The 22,350-nt window shown below is 52.8% G+C and overlaps 1 long non-coding RNA gene across 3 annotated transcripts; it reads left to right on the forward strand.

The window, feature by feature from the left end:
• Positions 1–3,107: 3,107 nt before the first annotated feature.
• On the forward strand, positions 3,108–21,560 carry LOC141552115 (uncharacterized). 3 transcript variants are annotated; one of them, XR_012485062.1, is made up of 5 exons: positions 3,108–4,102; positions 5,076–5,195; positions 5,676–5,831; positions 10,873–11,077; positions 12,583–21,560. It is a non-coding gene; the product is annotated as an uncharacterized LOC141552115 (long non-coding RNA). The 3 variants fall into 3 exon arrangements; XR_012485063.1 differs by having other exon boundaries at positions 3,108–3,330; positions 12,583–21,557; XR_012485064.1 differs by having other exon boundaries at positions 5,676–5,775; positions 12,583–21,555.
• The last annotated feature ends 790 nt before the right edge of the window (positions 21,561–22,350 follow it).

The raw sequence follows: 22,350 nt of genomic DNA on the forward strand, positions 1-22,350 counted from the left end.
TGCCCCCTCCCCATCTCCTTGTATCATCTCCCCTCACATGTCGGAGCGATTCTGCTGGTGAGAATTGGAGCCCCAGCAGCCACCAGCTAGTGACCACAAGGGGGCAGCACAGACACTGCATTAAGACTGGTCTTTGAATGGCGTCCATGCCTATGGCGCCAAAGGCAGTACCGCAAGCCCGAAGATGAGTAGGGGCCGCTGGTCCAAAGGAGGGGGCGAACTCAAGGATGGACATAGGCCATTGAAGCGATGCTGCCCAATGGCCACCAGAGGGCAGCACAGGTAAAGGGAACTAGGCCCTAACAGCTGCTGGCTCATGCCCTCAAGGAGACTGGCAGGTCTAGCTGTAGCAGGGCAGGAGGAAATGCCAACAGTCATAAATCTCCAAAGTGGGAGAGAGTGTCCGGAAAGAAAAGGGAGTCAGTGTCAAATGCTGCAGAGTCCAGAAGGATGAGGGAGAAAGAGCCACTGCATTGGGCAATTAGAGGTCATTGTCTTGTTCAGGGTTATAGGACGGGGCAGCTGCCAGATGCCTCTTGTTTCTCTGCGGGCAGCAAGGAGGCCCACGGACAGAGCCCCGGGTCTGAGGACTCCCGGGTAGACCAGGCTCGGCATGAACGATCCCCTCACCCAGTCTGCCCCCGGTTGTGTCACGTGAGCTGGAGAAGGAACCACCGGCCTGCCAGAGCAGCAGCGGGTAGTGCGGAGGTGGACAAAGCAGAAGGAATGCTGACGTGCTCCCAGTGAGCCTGGTTGGTTCTGACAGCTCGACCATGTCCCCATCCCTCCACTGTGACACACGTACTCAATCTGATGGTTGCCTGTTATGGCCAGGACTGACTGCAGACTCCCATTTGGCTGTTGAATCTTCCCCTCTTGGCCGACCTGCCTTTCCAGACTCTCTAAAGCTCTCCCCTTGGAGTCGCTCTTAAGGCCCCATCCTCCCACACCCTGCCCCCAACCTCCAGTCTGTTGCCACGGCTGCGACCCGCACCTTTGCAGCGGCTCCCCAACGTGCCCCTTCTCCCTTCTGACATCACCCCCTGGTTCAGGCCTCCCCTCAGTCCTGCATGGTTACACTAGTGGCACAGGGGGCGTTGCTTCATCTTAGGGCTTTTCCCACCCCAGTCCGCCTCTATTCAGCCAGTGAAGGGATCACACTAAAGTACAGTCCGGCCATGTCCCCCCAACAGCCTCAGCTCCCTCCCGTCTAATCCCCTGCCTCGCTCCCAGCAGTGCCTCGTATGTTCTCTGTGTCTACACAGGGGGGAGGTTTTCTGTTCTCGCTCAAGCCTGGGATTCTCTCCCAACTCTTACCCAGAGCACAACACTGGGCTGATCACATAGTTTGAATGTTAAACGTACCCTTGCCAAAAAGTCTTATTTACACAGGAGCAGCATTTGCAAGGAGGTCGGGGAAGTGATACAAGGACACTCTCAAGGTTTCTCTCAAGAACTTTAGAATTGATTGTATGACATGAGAGACACTGACATGGGACCCCCAAGCATGGTGTGCATTGTCAGAGAAAGTGCCGTGCTCTATGAGCAAAACAAAATTGAATTAGCTCAGAAAAAACACAAGAGGCTCACAATTAGAGCAGCCCCTCTGCAAAGACTCATAGGGATTATTTTTGGCCACTGTGGCAGAGCATTCTGAACTCACATTGGTCTGATCAGCCATAGCTGGATACACATTGAAACTTGACCCTCCAGAATGGCATAATCTGGGTCCTCTTCAAGGACGACAGACACCAACCTAAGCTCCCTCTTTGCCTCCTGACGTCCACCTCTCGGAGGCCCATATGGATGCCCACCTCCCAGCTGCATTTCCTGGGGACAGGGACTGCTTTCTGCCTGCCTTTGGGGGCCAACAACACTGGGCCAAGCCGGCACAGTGTTCATAACTGGCATTTAATGTATTTGTTGACTAAGGGGAGGGTCTGAACTTTAAAGGGCACTAGAGACTCTCAGGGAACAGTGAAGAAGAGGGAAGACATTGGGCTGGAAGAGCCCAGATAAACATGGACAAAGGAGAAAGGATGGTACAGATGAGGCAGTCGGCACCATTCCTAGAGTACTCCTTGGCCCCTATGTTTTCCTCCATGGAGAAAGCGTGGAATCAAACAGCAGCCAGCATGGCACTAGCCAGCACCCCCTTCAAAGGCCTTTCTTCATGCTTTAGCTGTGCTGCCCTTTTTCTGGCCAATGGTCAGCACCCCCTTCAAAAGCCGGTCTTCCTTTTGCTGTGCAGCCCTCTTCTGGCCATCGGTCAGCACCCACTGAAATGGCTTGTCTTCCTTTTGCAGCCTGTGTCCTGGTCTTGTGGCCTTTGGCCCTTGATTCTCCCACCCAAAACCAGAAGCCTGAGGCATGGTTGAACCTCCCTACAAGTGTCCAGTCTAATTTCTGATTTCTCAGGCTTGAGGGCATCAGTGGGCGCACTTAAGATTGTGATGTCTGCGTGGGGCATGGATGGTGCTGGGGGATTGTGTGCTCATCCCTGCTCATCAGTGAGTATATAAAGGATGCAGGGGGAGAAAGAACGGGCAGGGACCTCTGCAGCTCTTTGTGCAGCTCTGCTTCAATTCATGCACAAGTCAAGATATCACCGAATGATGCCATTGGTTCTCTTTGAAAACAAAGGTTGAATAACAGCAACCACAATATGCGTGCATGCCTGACTAATTCTGAGGAGGAGAGAGCCTCAAAGTCAGAGCTGGTCCCAATACGAGAGGACTGGCCAGGGAGGAGATAGCTTTGAATCATCCCTGCTTTCAACACACACACCTTTGTACTAAGGCACATATACACACTTACACATATATACAACATGTGTACACACACAGAATATGCAGATACACTTAGGCTGGCCAGCCAAGAGAGCCTCCAGTGGCTGGGAGGGCTAGCATAAGGCTTGGGTGCTGTGCCCAATGGGCAGGACCAGCAGGAGGGCCCTCCTCTGCTGCCTCTGCTTCTTCCCCTCCTCTTTCCCCCTCCTCCTCTTTCCTCCTCCCCTTCGCCCTCCCCTTCCTGGAGTGCCAAAGATGGGAGGGGAGAAGGAGGAGTTCCAGGCTCTGCCTTTGATGCCATGGTCTCCACGGCAACACTCCCAGGCCAAGCCAACCGACATTAGGCTGCTCCCTTTGGGCTGCTGCTGCCCAGACGGTTTGAATCCCTTCTAGACCCTGGATTCTGATGACCAGTGGGAGTCTGAAGCGGTCGTGAATGTCTACTGCCAAGATCCAGGGGAGCCCACGCAAGCAGGCTGCAGGGCTAGGGATGGGCCCCCTCTTTGTAGAGTCTCTGCTCCGAGAATTTCTCCACAGAAAGGTACCTGAGGCACCCCGGGGGCTCGCCCCCAGCTCCCCCGCACCTCCACGGGGTGTTGGGCCCCTAGCTCTCTTTTCCACCCCAGATCAATCTCATCAAAGCTGGAACACGGGCTCCACTCCCAAGCTCACTGTCACAGGACCTTCAACCAGCTCCTATTAGAACTGGGCCTGGTCTGTTCCACCTTTGGCAGCCTGGGCCTGGTTCCTGTGGCTCATCATATTAAAGTTGAACTTGGTGTAGACTCATCATTGGCTTAGCCTTTGATCTCTTCCGCTCAGCGGTGACAACATCCCCTGGTGGAGTCCGAGCCCGGGGGTCCTTGCATCAGCTCTAAGTTGGATTTGTCTAACTGAGAGCTTCAAGGTGCTTCTGCTTGCTACCTGATTGAAGCCCTGGGCATGTAACTGTGTCTGTTCCTGCATGGCCTAGAGGATGATCCGCATGGGGCTTCTCCCGCTCAGCTCATTACCTGGCAATGTGCTACAGCCCGGGGCACCACCGTGTACCTTCCTCTGCCCTTCTGGGCCAGCTAGGGTTTGAATTCTTCTGAGATGAGGGTCATACTTCCTGAAACGTTCAAAGACTATTAGTGCTGAAAAGATGAACAGATGTCCAAAGGAAGGGCTACATAGTTCTCCAAATTTGACCCATTTCCTGGGATTTGACCCTTGCTTCTAAATCTGGGACATCGGGTATGGAGACGGGCAGTAGGACTTCTGCCATCACTGAACGGGAAACTTCATCTGTATCTGTCCAGAAACATGAGCAGGTCCATGCATTTCATATCCCCTGGCGGCCTCCTTCCTGCTTTGTCCGTCCTTCCTCTCAGCTTGATCTGGTGGGGCTGCCCCTGGGTCTTACCCTCTGTCTGATTAGTTCCTTTTTATTCTGCTGCTTTGTGAAGTGGTTCGCCATTTCCCAAAGCCTTCTCTTCTCTCATCTGAACTCGAGGCTCCACAACGTTGGCCACTAGACCTGTGTTCTCCCTGACTTATTTTCACAACCTGTTCCTATGAGAGTACCATCCGAGAGGTGAGAAAAGATATTAACTGAACACTGATTGGATATGAGACACTCAAAAGCATCATGGCATCTATGGGGCTGGTCCAGTCAATCTCACCTTTAATAGCTGTGGAACCAAGGCCCAGATGGAGGGGGACAACTGCCAAGTCACAGGGGAGTGCCAGAGTCAGGATCGGAACCCGTTTCTGATGCCTTCAGTGTCCCTACAAAAGGTCCCTGCTATGGTGGCATTGCTCTCTAAGCAGAAGGGATTGATGAGGGACTTGGGTGGGGAATGTCACTCAGAAGGTAGAGGTGGGGACAGGGAGAAGGGTTATCAACCTTATGAGGCTCCCAGCATGATAAATAAAGTGCTGACCCCACACAAGGCCATTTTACTGGGGCTGAGGGCATCTGACATCTGCCCCAGGCACTAGAGTGAGAGCCCCTGGAACAAGGGGGAAGGACTGCAGGTCTAGGTCAGGTGGAGGGCCAGAGCCCAGCTCTGAGTTCAGACCTTCTCTGACCATGAACGCTGCATGATCACATGTCTGGTAAGTAAGTGGTGATGGTGGACTCCATGCTGATGTCTCTGCTGCTGCCAAGCCCCTTGGGAGCTTCTCCTTCCAGGTGTCCAGGCCAGTGTGGGTGCCCCAGCAACCTCTAGGAAGGAAGTAGTACTGGACATGGTAGAGTGGGCTGAAGAGCTCGATCGACCAAATGTTTCCCACTTCTTCCAGGGTTTAAAAAAAACAAGCCTTGTCTTGGACCAAGAACATCCTCGAGGTGAATACAGCATAAACAACAGAAATGAGCTGCGCAAAGTTCTGCACCTAGAAATGCTTTATAAGGAAAACAAGGTGGGTGACTTTAAGGGGACAGGGCACTGAAAGTTGGGGGGGTGGCAAGTGCAGGAGTGGGGGCTGGCAGCAAGATGCCCAAGGCTGCTGACCCAAGCAGTCTCCTGCTGAGAAGGGAGAGGTGCCCCCTCTGGGGGCCGCTTCTCATACTCTCATTCTGGCCCAGCCCAGCACCCTCAGGCTCTCTCCTTTCCCCACAAGACGATTTTTCATCACCGATGGTCAATTCTTCCCAGATGGGCCATTTTTGACTCTTCTAAGGAAAAGTGCCTCGGCTCCCTTTCCACAATCTTGTCACCTTCCACAATCTCTATGACAAGGAGCCTTGTCCAAATGTCAAAATTCTATACACACTTTAAGATCAGGAAAGAAAAAATCCTCTGAAAACAAGCCTCGAAATCATTACAAGTTACTTTTTGGATCATTTTGGAAAGAGCAGTTACAATTTAATACAAGAAACACCACTTTCTATTGTTTCAGCTTCCAAGATGTATAACAAACTCCCTTTGAAATGCTCTGAGAATTCTGCAGTGAATAATAATAATTCGAGTGAGGTTTCAGATGACGATGGAAAGACCAGGTACCACCTTGCATTGGTTCTAATGGCCCAGATTTAGCACCAACGCCCGCAGTCTGGTAAATGCTTTTCTGACCCACACTCGGCCTTAGAAGTGTCTGGGGGTGAAATAACGACCCCCAAAGTTTTATTCATTCCTGGCTTTGGCTAAGCATGCTCAAGCATTCTTCCTTTCTAAAGAGGAGAAAGATTGGCGCAGCACGTACTAAGCGGTACAGCACCTACTATGCGCCAGGCGCTGGGCTGAGTGCTTTATCCATATTCATATGCAGGAGGACACCCCCAAGCTTGAAATCTAGAGGTTAAAAAGTTGTCTCTGGGGATCCTAGGAGGAGCCATAGGCGGACACGTTGGAGGGGCCACCATTTAGTTTCAGGTTTTATTGCCTTGGAGAATGTCCAGCTTTCTACACCAAATGGGGCTCCCTTGTACCTACTGGAGCTTCCCTACCTTCCTAAAGGGGGCGCAATGGGGCGTGGGAGGCCTCCACTGAACGGGACCCAAGGGCCCAAGGGCGGGCATGAGGACGTCTGGAGCTTCTCTCGCTTTCCCTGTGGGGGAGCGGGTGAGGGGTTCCATGCCCTGGCTCCTCAGCCCCTCACAGCCCTGTGGCAGGGCCTGGGGCCCCGAGCGCTGGCATGTTCGGCAGGGGCTGCAGCCCCGGGAGCAGTAGGCCCAGAAGATGGGGGCTGGGCGCTGAAAGAGCCCTCAAAGCCACGTACGAGACTCCGTAGGAGGGCAGCCACTGCCGGGCACGTGGGAACCCCACTGGGTAGGGGGACGTGGTCGGACGGGAACTCTAGGAGTGAGAGTGGGGAGGAATGTGGGGCCCTGCCACGGCCCTCAATGCCCACCCTTAGGTGCAGGTGCAGCGGGGGAGGGCGAAGCCGGTCCTGAAGCGGCCGCGCAGGGTGTCAGGAGGGGTTCCCTGGGGTCCTCGGCGTATGTTCCTCGGGCCACTGCAGGGGCTCTGTGCTGGCTCATGTGCAGAGAAGTGCCAGGCCTCGCTCTGGGGCCACCAGTGGCTGCGAGGCCGGGCCCAATCTGCCTCCTCAGGGCCTAAGGCCCCGCTAGTCTAGGGCTGGCCCGCGGAGGGGCGCCAGGGCATGTCCTTGGCCGACGTCAGCCTGCCCCACATCAGACCAAGGGACCCCGAGCCCAGGATGACCTGCATCTGGCCCTGGGAGTTCCATCTCTGGGCCTGGAGTCACCTCCAGTGATGTAAAGGCCGGGGCACCTCCCTGGATGCCATCTTCCAGAGGGAAGGGCCGGTCCCACACCCCACCGCCTCCCCTTTGACCGTCCCCAGGATTTGTGGATCTTTCCTTGAATTCTGCTCCAACCCTCAGGGGACAGTTCCAGGTCTGACCCCTTCCCTGCCCCTCAAGTGGTCACTGGATTTTTCCTCCTTTTCCTTCTCTTCATGACTTCCCTTGTGTAAACAGAAAGCCCCTTCTTTGCCCTTGCTGGACATCAGCAGTGTTGGCGGGGGCCCCCAGGGTTTGACCTTGGCCTGGTAGGGGTTTCCTCCTGACCCCAGGCCCAGGCTGGAGGGGACCTCCTGCTTGTCGATGCTCTCCCAGTCTCTGAGCAGGGAGATGCTGGGCTGACTTTGCTTGTTGGGGGAGCCCCTGTCCTGACCATGGACTTCTTCCCTACAAGCTGGGGCTTGTCGTGGCTTGAGCCACATCAGACCACATGTAGTCAGGACCTTTCTCATGAAAACCCAGAGCCCAGAAGCCTGGCTACCTATCCTGCCTCTGCGGGAGGAGCCCCTTGTGCAGGAGCAGAGTGCCCTGGACAGAGAAGCAAGGGATGCTTGAGTGGCCACCCCCTGAGCCCAAGTGCAGGGTGCTGCTGCTGCCCATGGAGGGAGGCACAAGGACTCTCCCATCAGCAAGGCTGGTAACTCTGCAGACTATTCAGAGAGCATGGGCAGGGGCTCCCTTATTGGCCCAGGATCGTGATGAACTGGAGTGGACGACGTGGCCCCTGAACTGGCTGCCAGCCTTTGGGATGGGAGTGACGGCAGCACTCCCTGTGGGGCTTCCTGGGAGCTGACTGACCCCGTTCCCGGCCCCCTGCACAGCATGAGCTGCAGGCTCTCTCAGCGGCCTCCTCTGAGACTGGGCCCAGCACTTTCTCCAGCCTCAGGTCAGCTGTCATGGCTGATGCCCAGATTTGGGGGCCACCTGGATAGAAATGCACTGAAACTGGAGCTGAGGAGCTCCTCCACTGAAATCAGGTAGAAGGCGGCTGACTTTGGGGGAGCCCCATGGCTAGAGGGCAGGACTGGGATAGAGACCCAGTTTTGGCTTCCAATTGGATTCTCTTCACTGGCCCTTTTTTTCTGAAAATTCTCCAGACCTTTGTTCACTCCAGTGGAGAGCGCCCAGGACATTGTGGGAGACTCCCTTGGACAGACCTCTCTCTCGTGCCCCACCTAACTGCAAGGCCTCCGAGGGGTCAAGAAGGCTCAGGGACGGCCAGGCTTTTGGAGTTCCCAAGGAAGGTTCTAACCTCTGACCTCCCTGCCCAGGGAGCTGTCCCATAACTCATTTCCACTTAAAACTGAGCCTCTGAGCTGCTTTTGAACTCTGCTTTTGGCAGCCGTGGAGGAAATTATGGATCTTTTACCAACAATTAGGGCCGAGTCTTTAAATCTATTCCAGGAAGGACTTGTCAGCTCTACTATGGCTGGCCGTTCCCTTGGGCCATTAAGTCATGCATTCCCTGGGCCGCCCGGCACAGCTCGTGAGCCCAGCTGTTTCATGTGGGTGCCACGAGACTGCGCCTTCCTCTGCAGGCAGAGGGTTATCCTGCCCTGAAAGTGGGCATTGCCCCGTAGGATGGAGAGCCAGGGACGTCTCTTCCAGCCGAGGCCAATGCCCTGGGCTCGGGAGCAGCAGCAGGGAAGGGAAACCGCCCATTGTCAAGAGTGACCCCTCTCCTGCCGCTTCCTTCGCCTCTGCCACTAAGCAGTCACTTCTAAGGTAGTTACCAGGGAGCTCGGGCCCGGGAACTCAGGGGTACGAAAGGGAAGTCTGTCCCCCCTGAGCTCTGAGGCTCTGCCCATCTCGGTCATGGATGGGAAGCGCTCGCTGGTCAAGAACGTGGAAAGGAGGTTTCCTTGGGGATGTGGAACTGGGAGCTTGGCCTCTGAGAAAGAGGAGGCTTTGGACTGGCTGAGAGGGGGCAGAAGAGCAGCAGAACTCCAGAGGGGAGCAGGCCCGGCCTGGGGACGGTGAGTGGAGAGGAGCCGGACGAGGGCAGTCAGCCAGTTGGGCCTCCATTGCAGGGCTGTCATAGACTGGTCCTCAGCCTGTGTCTTGGAGGGAGAGAAGACAAAGGGTGACCGGGGATTCTGGTGACCAGCCCAGCAAGGCCCAGCGTCCCCCTTTTGCATCAAGTCATTCAGAGGAATTGCTTTCATTCCCACTGGGCCTTTCTGCTTATACTCCCCCTTTCCATCCACAGGAGAAGGCCATGTGTGGGCTGGATACTCATTCTGCCCAAGGTGGTCACTTGTCATTGTCTGTCTTTCCCTAGTAAGAAGGCTGCCAGACAAGGAAGACACCATCCGTGGCCTCTGTGGCACCTGTAGCTGCAGCCCGGGCATGGGGTCTGGGATGACTCCACGTTTGGCTTCTAGAGTGTTTCTCTTCCTTCGGGGTCATGATATCCCAGCATTCTCCTGCTACTGCTTGCTTTTCTTTGCATCCTGCTCTAAGGTCTTCCCATGTTTCCCTGAGTTCTTCATGGTCACAATTCTTTCATCTTCAACTCTAACTTTTCCCATCCAGCCTCCATAAGCTTATCCCTTCGTGCCCTGATTCTTTCTTGGTCTCCTCAAGGTTAATACATTGACTTCTCCTAACTAAGGGTACTCCTGAGCCCCTCTGTCTGTTCTGGGCGGGAAGGTCCCTGGGTCCATGCAGCCTCTTTCCATTTTTCATACACGTAATTAACAGTAGGAGCTTGTTGGAAGCCTCCTTTCGGTCCCATCGTCCTCTCCAGATTCCAGCTCATCAGGATCTTCTGGAGAGTCCCCATCTTGTTGGGATGGCCCTTCTTTTAGAGATTCCACCACTTTTCTCTGATCCCTAGCAAGTCACTGTTGGTTCTTATTCTTGTCTAAGCAAGCTAGAATCCCAGTGTGGGTGCCTCCAATTTCTGAATGATAGAATGATTAAGGCAAAAGTGAATTCCTTACATACAGCCCATCACAAGACCTTCCTAACAGTTATATGAAGCGAGCTGCTCGTTCCCTCCAGCAGAAATCGAATCACCAGTAGTTTGGGAGACACGAATCAGAGTCTGGGAGACTTGGATCACCATCGTGTCTTCTAAGTTCAGATTCTGTGCTTCCAAGAAGAGATTAGTCAAGAAAGAATGTGAGGAGAGTTCTAGAACTTACAGGGGTCACCAGTGATTTCATATTATTTAAAAATCGACCATGGGTAGACAGCAATAGGGGGTAAGGGAAAAAATCACTTGGCTATTTTTCCACAAAGCAGCAGCTAGGAAAATTGGTTTTGGCAGGCAGGTTTGATCTCAACCTAAGGAAAAGTAAAGTGCCCATCAAGGGCTGTGACCTGTTGTGCGGAGACCCGGTAAGCGGGGTTCTTGTCTAAAAGTCTTCCTCCTTTTGCCTCTTCTCTCCCCTCTCCAAAGGATCCATTTTAGAAACTCTGTAATGCAAACTCGTAGCACTTCAGGTTCCCACACAGTAGGGATTTAACAAGTGTTTACAGAATGTGCTGCCTGTCAAGTGCAACCCAGCTTTCTACAAAGTCAGTCTGTGGGCATTTCCCAGAAGTCCAGGTACTGAACAAACCTCCTGCATCTAGAATTGCTGAAGGCAGACACACGTGTGCACATTTATGCTCAGTGACGGCCATCTTGGAGGCCCGCCTAGGCCATCAGCAGATGTGTCTGCATGTGTGGTCAGAAGAGAGCGGTGTCCCCACCTAGTTTATTTATCCTTTTCACCAGGAGTGGATTCTGGGCCAGGAGAGGGTGAGCACGGGGCGCTGGCCCCCAGGGAATTCATGCTGAAATAAAGGATTGTTGGCTCAGGAGGTATTTTTATTTTTGCAGAAGTGTCTGGCTCTGTCCAGGCTCATTCCATCAGGGCAGAACATTTTCTTGACGAGAAGGTAACCAGACAGATGAACAGCCCTGTGTATTTTTCCACTGGCGGAAGTGAACCAGGGAACGCTCTGAAAAGGATCCGTTATAGATGGCATTGTGATCAAACAATGGAGGTGAAGGGGAACGTGGCCTGCTTCTCATGACTTCAAGAGTGAGTAGTTGGAAGGAAAGGAGGAGGAAATAATGTGAATAGAATGGAGGCAGGGTTGAAAAGAAGGTAGTGTGGCTGGAGGAGAGAGACAGATCACCAGTGGGAAGTGCATACTGGGCAGAGGGGTTTGAAAGCCATTGCAAAGAGTTGGAGGCTCCCTGAGAGGTCGTATCCCTGGCATTAGGAGAGCTAAGAGCTCTACCAGTCACACAGCAGGAGTCTCGGACTTCATCCCTTGGACCCGTGGGTCTTTCTCTCTCTGAGGGCTCAGGACGGGTGGGCTAAGGCCGCTCCTTCTCCCCAGTCCCTGCAGAAAAGTGACCTGAAGCCAGAGGCAGGTAAAGCAGCAATGGCTCTCGGGCCCACATGTGGCCTCTGGGCCTCAGAGTTTGAACCAGACTCGGCTCTCCCTCACTGCAAGGAAACCTGGGGGGCCAGGAAGGCCATGTGACCCTGGATAGGTCACTGCCCAGATACCTCGGTATTACCGGTTCTTGTCAGTGGCTGGAATGGAGCCACAGATGGAGACATGGTCAGCTCTCTCCGGAGTGCCAAATGGGCCCATTCAGGGGATCTGCCTTCAGGAGCAGCAGCAGCTTTCTCATAGTTGGGGGAAGGGGTGCTGAAAGGAAGGATGAGCACCTGGCAGACATTGTCTGGAGGGGTCCTCGATTCCTGTGAGGCTTGAGTTAGAGGCCCTTTCCCCCTCTAAGGTTCTAGGATTTCAATAGTCAATAATTGCTTCAGTTATCCCAGCAAGCAGCTTTAAGTCAGGCCAGGCCTAGGGTCACTAGAGATCTGATCACCTGGGTGACTGTGTACAGGCCTTTTTACCTCCTGGGACCTCAGCTTTCTCACCTGTAACCCTAAGAGACTGGATCCACTGTTTCCAAGGAGACTTCTGGGTTTAGAGTCACAGATATAGGTAGGATCCGTTTCTCTGTATCCAGAAGGGTCTTAACCAAAGCCCTGAAATCGGCTCCTCCAGCTACTTGCTTTCACCACAGCCACCTCCCCTGAGGCATTGCTCCCTCAGTCATCAGGTACCAATATAAACACCACAAGGAAGCCTCTTCCCTGGACCTGGATGCCTCCCTCTATCCCCCTCCTCCTTCAGAGAGTCCCTTCACTCACTGCCTTCTCCATCCTTCCTTAGCCCTAATCCCAGAGCGTCCATTCCCCGCCCACTAGGCCGGCCTCAGGGTCCAAGCTTCCTCTCAGCATCTCGTCCATCCCTGAGTCCCCTTTTTTTCCACTGCCCATTCTGCTCTTTGGGACCCTCCTGGGATTTGTGAGAGGTCACGCTCAAGGTCACAACTGGCATCCACCATCCATCTCCTTAAAGTCCACAAGAAGGGCTGGCTTTAGGGGTGGAAGGTGCCCTAGAGGTGATGCAGTGTTTGATTTCATAGCTGGGAGCAATGAGGCGCCCAAGGAAGACACATGCTGTATCTATAGAAATGGCAAATGGGGGCAGCTGCAAAATGCCTCTTGTTTCTTTGCAGGCTGTACTCACCCTGGCAGCGAGGAAGCACAAAGGACAGAGCCTCAGGTCTGAAGTCTCCTGGGTTCAGATCCAGTGACACTGACCAAGTCACCTCACCCAGTCTGCCTCAGTTTCCTCATCTGTCACATGAGCTGGAGAAGGAAATGGCCAACCACTCCATTATCTTTGCTAGAAAAACCTAACAGTGGGTGGTGAAGAATCAGACAAAGCAGAGGAAATGACTGACATGCTCATAATGAGCTTGATTGGTTCTAACAGCACGGATGCCCCCCTAGCAGGCAGGCCTTCGGGTCTTGGTTCACTGCAGTGAGCCTGGTTTTACCCCCGGGTCCAGCATTCACTCAGCTGTTACAAGGACCACTTCTTGGGTGAGGAAGACTCTGGGGGCCCGGGCTGATGTCCTGCAAGCCCTTTCAGGGTCTCAGCAAGGACGTACCATACTTGCTCTTGATGTACCCAAGCAGGAAACTGGAACCAGTGGGTGGCAGCTATAGAGAAGTAGATGTTGGCTTGGAGAAAGCAGAGATTCCCATCAAAAATGAGTGAGAATGAAACGGGATAGCTGTCGGGTGGTGAGGGGCCCATCACTGAGGGGTCAGCGGGTCCCTGAAGGCTATTGTCAAGTGCATACAAAGTACACTGGCTGAGTTCATTCCCTCTTGAGACTCTCTGATTCTAGGATTAGGGATGGGGAGAAGGCTGTGCCACGGGCTGACTTCAAGACTGAGGTGGAGCCCAACAATGGCGTCGGGCTGCCCCAAACATTATTGCCCAGAGGCTTCAACTGCAACAAACAGGAGAGACCAGGAGCTCACGGGTGGAATGAAAACCCTTTAGTTCACTCAGGAGACGAAAACATGGTGAAACAAAGGTGAGAAATGAACCATGGACTCGGTTCTTATGTGGGCCCTAACCCTGGCCCAGATGCAAGTCCTGGGGCCATTTACTTCTGACGGCTGACCCGAGCACCCAAGCCAACAAGTCTCAATGTTCATCACTGTCGGGCCTTTGGGGCACAAACTAAAGGGAAGGTGGCTGGTTCCTGATCACAACAAATCAAAACCACCCTAACCCATTGACCATCTTCTCTGCTGGGTAGCAGCTGTTCTCAGTCTCCATTTTTTCTGCATCGCCCATCCCCCACTTCTCCTGGATCTTCTCTCCTGTCCAAGCTTCAGTGACCCAGCTCGTGTCCTCCCCTGGACTCCCCTGAGAGCATCTCCCAAGTCTCTGTCTTTGGCCGCCGACTCTTTCCTCCGTCTACCATCTTCCTGAGTGAGCTCATCAATATCACCTCCTGCAGACACGTCAGACATCACCTCTGTGGCGCTTAAAGCTGCACGTGCTCAAAAAGAAGTCAGCATCCTCCTTACCAAAGCCTTCCCTCATCCTCTCTATTTCTGTCTAGAGCATCCCTCCCAGCTGCCCCAATGTCCAACCCTCACTCTCATTCACCCTACGCATTAGAGAAGCTTCCAGACCAGGGCATACGTTCTTCCAAACTACAAAGCGGACGGACGCCTCCTCATTTTTGCCCTGAATCTCCCAGTCCTTCCTCTGCTCATCTGCCAGAGTCATTTTCCCAATGCACGAGCCTGATCGTGTCCCTGCACCTCCCGTGACACACATACTCAAGAAATTCTGATGATCTGCTGGGCTGATCACATTGTTTGAATGTTAAATTACGCTTGCCGAAAATTCTATTTACACAGGACAAGTGCTCACAGAGTGATCAGGCAAAAGGATACAAGGGCACTCTGGAGGTCTCTCAAGAACTTCAGAATTGATTGTATTACATGGAAGACACTGACATAGGACCCCCAGCATGACATGCGTCATCAGAGAAAGTGCTGTGCTCTGGGAGCAAAACAGAAGTGAATTAGCTCAGAAGAAACACGAGAGGCGCAAGATTAGAGAAGCCCCCTCCCCAAATATTGATAGGGATTATTTTTGGCCAACCTGTGGCAGAGCATTCTGAACTCACATTGGTCTGATCAGCCCTAGTTGGATACACATCGTAGCTCTAATATACTGGCCTTTGGGTCCTCTTGGAGGACAGACACCAACCTAATCTCCCTCCTCGCCTCCTGACGTCCGCCTCTGAACTGCTCTGGCTTCCTTCCAGGCCCAGATTGAGTCCCACCCCCAATGAGAAGCCTTTCCAGGTCCCCCGTCATTGCCTTGTGTTGCTTATTTCCTCCTTGTCCCATAGATAACTTTGATAAGTGTTTGCTTGATGCTCCCCCAGTAGACTCTGCACTCCCTGAGGAGGAAATGTCTTCTGCCTCTGGGGGACCAACACATGGCACAGTGTCTACAGCTTGACTAAGGGGGGTGGGGCAGAAATTCTCTGGGAGCAGCGAAGAAGAGGGAAGACATTGGGCTGGAAGTGCCCGGACAAAGCATAGACACGAGGCAGAATGCTATGGGTGAGGCAGTCGACATCATTCCCAAAGTATTCTTCTGCCTCCATGGGGAAAGGGCAGGGCTGAGCAGCGGACCCTCACCTCAAAGATCTTCATCCTTTAGCTGTGCTGCCCTCTGGTGGCTATCAACTAGTGTGCCCTGCAAAGGCTTATCTTCATCCTCTAGCAGGGCTGCCTTCTGGTGGCCATTGGCAAGCACCCCCTTCAAAGGCCTGTCTTGATCCTTTAGCTGTGTTGCCCTCTTGTGGTTATCAACTAGAGTGCCCTGCAAAAGCCTATCTTCATCCTCTAGCTGGGTTGCCCTCTTGTGGCCATGAGCCAGCAAACTTCTGTCTTCATCCCTTGTGTTGCCTTTTTGTGGCCCTCGGTCAGCACCCCCTTCAAAGGCCCATCTCAATCCTCTAGGTGGGCTGCCTTGTTGTGGCCATGGGCCATCACCGTCTTCAAAAGCCTGTCTCTATCCTCTTGCTGGATTACCGCCTTGTGGTCATCGCTCAGCACCTTCTTCAAAGGCCTCCGCCAGGATGCTGTCTTGTAGCCATTGGCCAGCAAGCCTAGCAAAGCCTTTCTTAATGTTTAGTTGTGCTGCTCTCTTGTAGCCACCAACCAATATGCCCTGCAAAGGCCTATCTTCATCCTCTAGCTGGGTTGCCCTCTTGTGGCCACGAGCCAACAAACCTTGCAAAAAGTCTGTCTTTATCCCTTGTGTTGCCCCCTTGTGGCCATGGGCCAGCACCTTCAAAGGCCTGTGCTTATCCTTTAGTTATAATGCCCTCTTGTGGCCATCGACCAGACCCCCTTCAAAAGCCTATCTTTATCCTCTTGCTGGACTGGCTTCTTCTGGTCATCAGCCAGCACGCCTAGCAAAGGTCTGTCTTAATGTGTTAGCTTGTCTTCATGCTGCCCTCCTGGTGCCATCAGCAGTATGCCCCACAGAGTCCTACCTTTATCCTTAAGGTGTTGCCCTCTTGTCACCATCGGCCAGCACTCCCTGCAAAGGCCTGTCTTCATTAGTTGTTCTCCCTTCTTGTGCCCATCTGTCAGCACCCTCTCAAAGACCTAAGTTCACTCTGTAGCTGCGCTGCCCTCTTGTAGACATCAGCTCTATGCCCTTCATGTGTGTACCTTCGTCCATTAGCTATGTGCCCTCCTTGCGGCCACTGACCGGCATCCCCTGCAAAGCTCTATCTTCATGCTTTAGCTGTATTGACCTTTTGGTACCATTAGCCAGCACGCTCTGCAAAGTCCTATCTTCATCTTTTAGCTGTGGTGCCCTCTTTTCTCCATCCACCAGAAGCTCTTTCAAAGGCCTGTCTTCATGATTTAGCTGTGCTGCTCTCTTGTTGCCATCAGGCAGCACCCACTTCACAGGCGTGTCTTCATCTTTGAGCTGTGCTGCTCTCTTGTAGACATAAGTCAGCCCTCCTGAAAAGCCTTATCTTCATGTTTTAGCTATTCTGCCCTTTTGGTTCTATCAACCAGCATCCTCTTCAAGGGTCTATCTTCATCTTTTAGTTGTGTTTCCTTCTTGTGGCCACTGGCCAGCTCCCCTTCAAAAGCCTGTCCTCATCATTTAGCTGTTGTAACCTTTTGTGGCCTCTGGCAGCATCACCTGAAAAGCTCTGTCTTCATGCTTTTGCTGTACAGCCTTTTTGTGACCACCAGCCAGCACACCCTGCAAAGGTCTAACTTCTTTCATCCTTTGGCTGCACTGTCCTCCTGTGACCATTGACCAGCATCCTCTTCAAGTCCTGTCTTGGCTTAGCTGTGCTTCCATCTTGTGGTCATCAGGTAGCACCCTCTTCAAAGACCAAAGAATGAGCATTCTTTAGGTATGCGAGCTTCCTTGTGGCCTGTGGCCAGCAGACCCTGGAAAGACCCATCTTCATCCATTAGCTGTTTTGCTTTGACGTGGTAATTTGGCCAACACCCCCTTCAAAGTCCTGTCTTCATTCTTTAGCTGTGCTGCCCTCAGCCCCATAAGCCAGGGCACCCTACACAGGCTTACCTTCATCACTGAGCTGTGCTGCACTCTTGTGGCCATCGGAGAGCGCTCCCTTCAGAGGCCTGTCTTCATGCTTTAGCTGTGCTGCTACTCTGGTCGCCGTGAGCCAGCACGGCCTTCAAAGGCTTATCTTCATCTTTAACTTGTGCTGCTCTCTTGTTGACATAAGCCATCGCCCCCTTCAAAGACCTACATTCAGCCCTTCTCGAGGTCACCAGCCAGCACCTCTTCTAAAAGCCTGTTCTCATCCTTTTAACTGGGGTAGCCATCAGCCAGCGTCCCCTTCCAAGGCCTGTCTTCATGTTTTAGCTCTGTTGCCCTCTTGGTGGCCTTCAGTCAGCACCTCATTCTTTAGGCGAGCTTCCCTCTTGTGGCCACCGGCCAGCACACACCTTGCAAGGGCCTCTCTTCTTCCTTTAGCTGTTTTATGATCATCAGCAGCACCCCCTTCCTGTTGTGTTATTTTGTTATTGTTAACCACCAGCACCCACTTTACAGACTTGTCTTCATGCTTTAGCTCTGCTGCTCTTTTGGCGCCATCAGCCAGCACTCCCTTCAAGAGCCGGTCTTCATTTAGCAGCAATCCCCTCTTGTGGCCATTAGGAAGCCCCCCCGCCCCCCCCCCCTTGCAAAGCCCCATCTTCCTCCTTTGCCTGTGCTGCCCTCTTGTGGCCTGTGGTCAGTGATTCAGACACCCCAGCTGGCAACCTGAGGCGTGTTAGAAACTACCTCCAAGTATCGGGTCTAATTTCTGACTTTTCAGAGTTCTGGGGACATCAATGTGAGCACTTAAGGGAGCTAAGCTTGTAAATCAAGGCAAGAAAAGAGCGGTCTGGGAGGAGCCAAGAGGGAGGACCTAGCCCCGGCCACGCAGGTGCTGTGTGACCTCCACACACATGGATCCCGCTTTCTCGTCTTTGGAATGAGACCCTTGAACTCCACGCCCCCTTCCAGACAGTCTCTGCTGCTTGGGCTTTGGCTCAGCCTGGGCACTGCCTGCTATGAGAGCGCCACCTTGTGGGGGAAGTGGGTTTTCTCTTCCAATGGCTGCCTTCAGCTTGGGAGCAGTGAGGGAGGGAGTTCCAGGTTCAGGATGCCTCTAATTTGGCGCTGGAAGAAAAGTTTAAGGAGGATCCTATTCATGGAAGATTATGATGTCTGCTTGGGTCATGAGTGATGCTGGGGGATTGTGTGAGATAAAGAATGCAGGAGGAGAGAGGGGGCAGGGAGCTGCCGCTTCCCAGAGGCTCATGCTCTGACACTGCTCTAATTGTAAGGAAACGATTCTTCCTGTTGGATGCTCCCCTGGGGCAGGCATACGCTGAGTCCTACAATCCCACCCTGGGCTCCTTTTTCTCAGGCCCTGGACGTAGCTGCACAAAAATCTTGACGATGAACTGGTATTCCCAAGATGTTGGGGTACAGAAAAGCTTATGGAGGATCCCCCAGAGGGGTGTACACCATACACCTGATCTTGGTCCAAAGAAACGTGAGATGTGCAAAATTAGAGAAGTCCCCTCAAATGTTCATGAAGACTCTTTGTGTCTGACCTGTGGCCCAGCATTCTGTGCCCTCATTGGTCAGATCAGCCCCAGTCCATCACACTGGAACTCGACTCTAACATAGAGGCGGCATTTGGGTCCTCTTCGAGAAGGAAGGACAACCACCAACCAACCAATCAACTGTCTGCAGGAGGCCAGAAACAAGAGAACAGGGGCTTCTGCCTTACTAGTCATGCATCCGTGGAGTGTTTGGGGTGTTAGAGGAAGGACCAGGCTCTCTGGGGTGAGGACCGCTGACGCCCTTTGCAGGGGCGCTCATGAGCCTTTGGTGTCCACCTGCCCCCCAACACTTACCTGTGGCTCCAAGAAGCTGCAGCAGCCAGTGGTTACATCTCAGCAAACCAAGATGGACTAAATCAAGTTGGGAGAGCAGCCAACGAGCCTCCAAGTCAGCAGTGAGTGAGGAGGATGTCAAACTCAATCATGTGAAGACATCCCCCTGCAGAACGGAGGATGAAGACAAAGTGTTCCCCTGGCCATGATGGGAGCAGGTTCTGTGGAGAGCTTCGAGTTTGGTTCAACATGGAAGATACCAAGTCACCCACTGCATCCTGGGCCACCACCAGGCCTCCTGCTTTGGGATTTTGCCACTGGACTGGGATGACTTTGCAACTCAATTCATGCAAAAGTCAAGATATCACGGTAGTACAATGTCATTGGTTCTCTTTGAAAACAAAGGATGAATAACAGCAACCACAATAAGCATGCATGTTTGACTCTAACAAGCAGCTAATTCTGAGGAGGAGAGAGCCTCAAACTCAGAGCTGATCCCAATAAGGGGGGACCGGCTAGGGAGGGGCTCGCTTTGAATCATCCCTGCAATAACCAATGGACCCATGCTCTAAAACAAGAGAAACCGGTTTTGAGAAGCTCAGAAGTTGGGGGTTCATTGCCTTAGAGGGGACTTTATGCCAGGAGGGTTTAGCTGAGGATTCCTGGACTGGGAGCTTCACAAGTGTCTTCTTCTAGGCTCCATCTCTCTCCACTGTCACCTGAGACAACAAGTGCCAAATAAATGTTTCTTCAATTGAAATGAGAATGGATAAAAGGAATGAGACGGCGTCCTTAAGAACTTCAGGGACAAAAGCAGGGATTATCCCCCTGCTTTCAAACTTTTGGAAAGTCGTGTGTGTCAACCTTATCTGACTCCGAATGAATTCCCTAATTTCTATGGGGGAGTGTACACTTTGTGCACACGACCTTTTTTTGGCTATTCATTTTAATATCGGACATCTCCAAGAGCAAGTTGTAGTGCTGCAACCTACACGGTACCGTAGCTCCCGGGAAAGTTTGCTTTGGTGGAACAGCTTTGGCTGCTCCAAACCACAGCTCATGAGTCCCATCAATGGGAAGCTTTTGCTAGTGAGGAGGTCTCCACATATGTTCTGTGCGTGTAAGCCCTTCCACGTGTGCATAGTAAAAGTGGGGTGTTTGGTACCGTGGATTTGGGTGTGGACGGGGGATGAGAGGAAAGGCAAATGGAAGAGTTGAAGAAACTGCTGCGGTCTCGAGCCTGCGTCTTCCCTCAAAAATGTCTCTTGCACTTGAAATGTGGCTTTTAGTTTCACTTACAGATTCCTACTTGTTCACAACTAATACATAGCATGCGTGCAGCGCCATCTGTATGTAAAGTACTTTACAAAGATCTGAGTTTCTCATCAACCCTGAGGTAAGTGGAAACTGAGGTATGGAGGGAAATGACTAGATCATGGTCATGTAGCTGAGACTGGACTTGAAGCCCAGTGTTGTCATTGCACTAACCAGCTGCCCATTAGGGCAGACCCCAGCCAAGCTCCCTCTTCTGCTATGGGTCTGTGCTCCCAATGGCTGTTTCTCCAATTTTAGGGATGCAGTGACTAGCCCTCCAGCCCCATTTAATCCTTAACCCTGCATAGATTTTACAGAGGAATATTCCTGACCAAACCTTTCTGCCAATACCGCAGGTGTACAGTCCCCTTCCCCAGTCCAGCTCAGCTCACCTTAGCTCAGCTGCTAGAAAATGGGTCCCACCAAGCTCACGTGCAAAGGGAGTGGCCAAAATCACATCCCAGCATTCTGCGGGGACAAAGGCCTGGGCTCTTGCTCCTCAGGACAAGGATACTGGGGTGGTTGATCACCTCCTCTGGCTCCCAAATGCCCATGCTTCCTACTCTTGGCCTAGATGAAAGACTAAACCCCTAGAATGGAAAACCACCAAGAGGCCAAAGCTCCAGGCCCAACTCTGACAGTGGGGAAGGGGAGCAGGAGGCCCTGACTTTCTCCACCCATGGGCTCATGTCCTACATAAACCTCACCAGGAAGGTCTTAGCCATATGTATGGGCCCACAGTCAACAGGAGTTCGCACACGACCCAAGAAGGCTGGCTCCCCCTGAGGCCGGGCCACAATCTGGCTTCTGTTCAGACTCCCACAGAACCCCGGGAACGGCCCCCGGCCCTGGCGGCCCACAGCAGCCCCGTCCTCCAGAGCCTCAGAGAGCTGCCGGCACTTGTCCATGAGGCTGGGGATGACACCTCGAGGCTTCTGCTGTTGGAGGGAGGCTCCTGAGGCATCAAGCTCTCATCTTGGCACTCCAATCACTCAGCCTCTGGAATCGCCTGGATCCTGCCTGGCCCAATGGCTTCCACTGGGTTCAATGAACCTCCTCCTGGCTTGAAGCATTTGGCAGGTGTGGAGCCCCTGCATTCCCTGCCTGGAACCCTGTCTCCTCCTCTAATCACATGGGGGGAGCAGGGTCGCCCTCTTCATACAGCTCCTATGAGGAGCAAAGGGCCCGGCTTATCGTCTCCCCGTAGTCTCTCCTGCCCACCCTTGGAGGCTGCTTCCTTCTCCGTGGCTTCTGCAGCATCTCCCCTAGGCGGCTCATTAAAGATGATCCCATGATTGGAATCAGGAGAATGGAATAGGCTGCCTTGAGGAGTGTGCATCAACTAAACAAACTCATATTTTAAGCCCCTCCGATGTGTCCAGTGCAGTGACGGGGGGAGGAGGGGATGGGTGGGAATAGAAGCGCAGAGGCTGACTCAATTCCCATGGAAAACGAGCTTACCTTCTAAGGGGAGAAATGCAGCCCGTATATAATGCAGCTCTTAGTCTTAGGGCAGTTTTAAGCCACTGAAGTATAAGCCAATAACTCACTGATATAATTTGCATGTTTGAGCCTAAGAGCAAAGTAAGGTTCCTGTGGCCTCTGCCCCTGGGTGGGTAAGACTCGGCTTTCTGCAAACGTGTGAGGATGAAGCAGTGCGCACTATAGCACCTATCGGAGAAAGTGGGGGACAACGCCACTTGCCCGGCTCTTGGGCACATGGCACAATTTGGTGGCTTACCTCGGAACTCTTACTCCAAGAAGCTTCAGGATCCTTGGTCCTCCATCGTTTTCTCCTCCGGCGGGGCTCGGTCAGTCCCACCTTTTCTGGGTCTGGCTTCTCTTCACCCTCAACACTTCCAGACCTCGGCAATGTGGGTTCTCAAATAGCTCCTCCTTTTACAGCAGTTCTTGGGGGAGGTGGCTGAGCAAGTTTCTCTTGCAGAGACTTTGATTTCAGGAAGTGGAATCAGGGCTCACCCTAAGGTCTGAAGAACTGGGTCAATCTAGAAGGTTTAACAGATTATTTTTCAGCGAATTAGTCTGTGGTTCTACCCATCCAAGTATGTACAGCATCAATATAAAGTAAATAAATATAGACACAAAGTATTTAGAGTCAGTTCTGCTTGAATGTTTGAAAATGTGAGTTTGTTCCCACGTGATTGTTGGAATGGGCAGCAGGCCGT

This window comes from Sminthopsis crassicaudata, chromosome 1 (assembly GCF_048593235.1).
Source record: "Sminthopsis crassicaudata isolate SCR6 chromosome 1, ASM4859323v1, whole genome shotgun sequence".
NCBI lineage: Eukaryota > Metazoa > Chordata > Mammalia > Dasyuromorphia > Dasyuridae > Sminthopsis > Sminthopsis crassicaudata.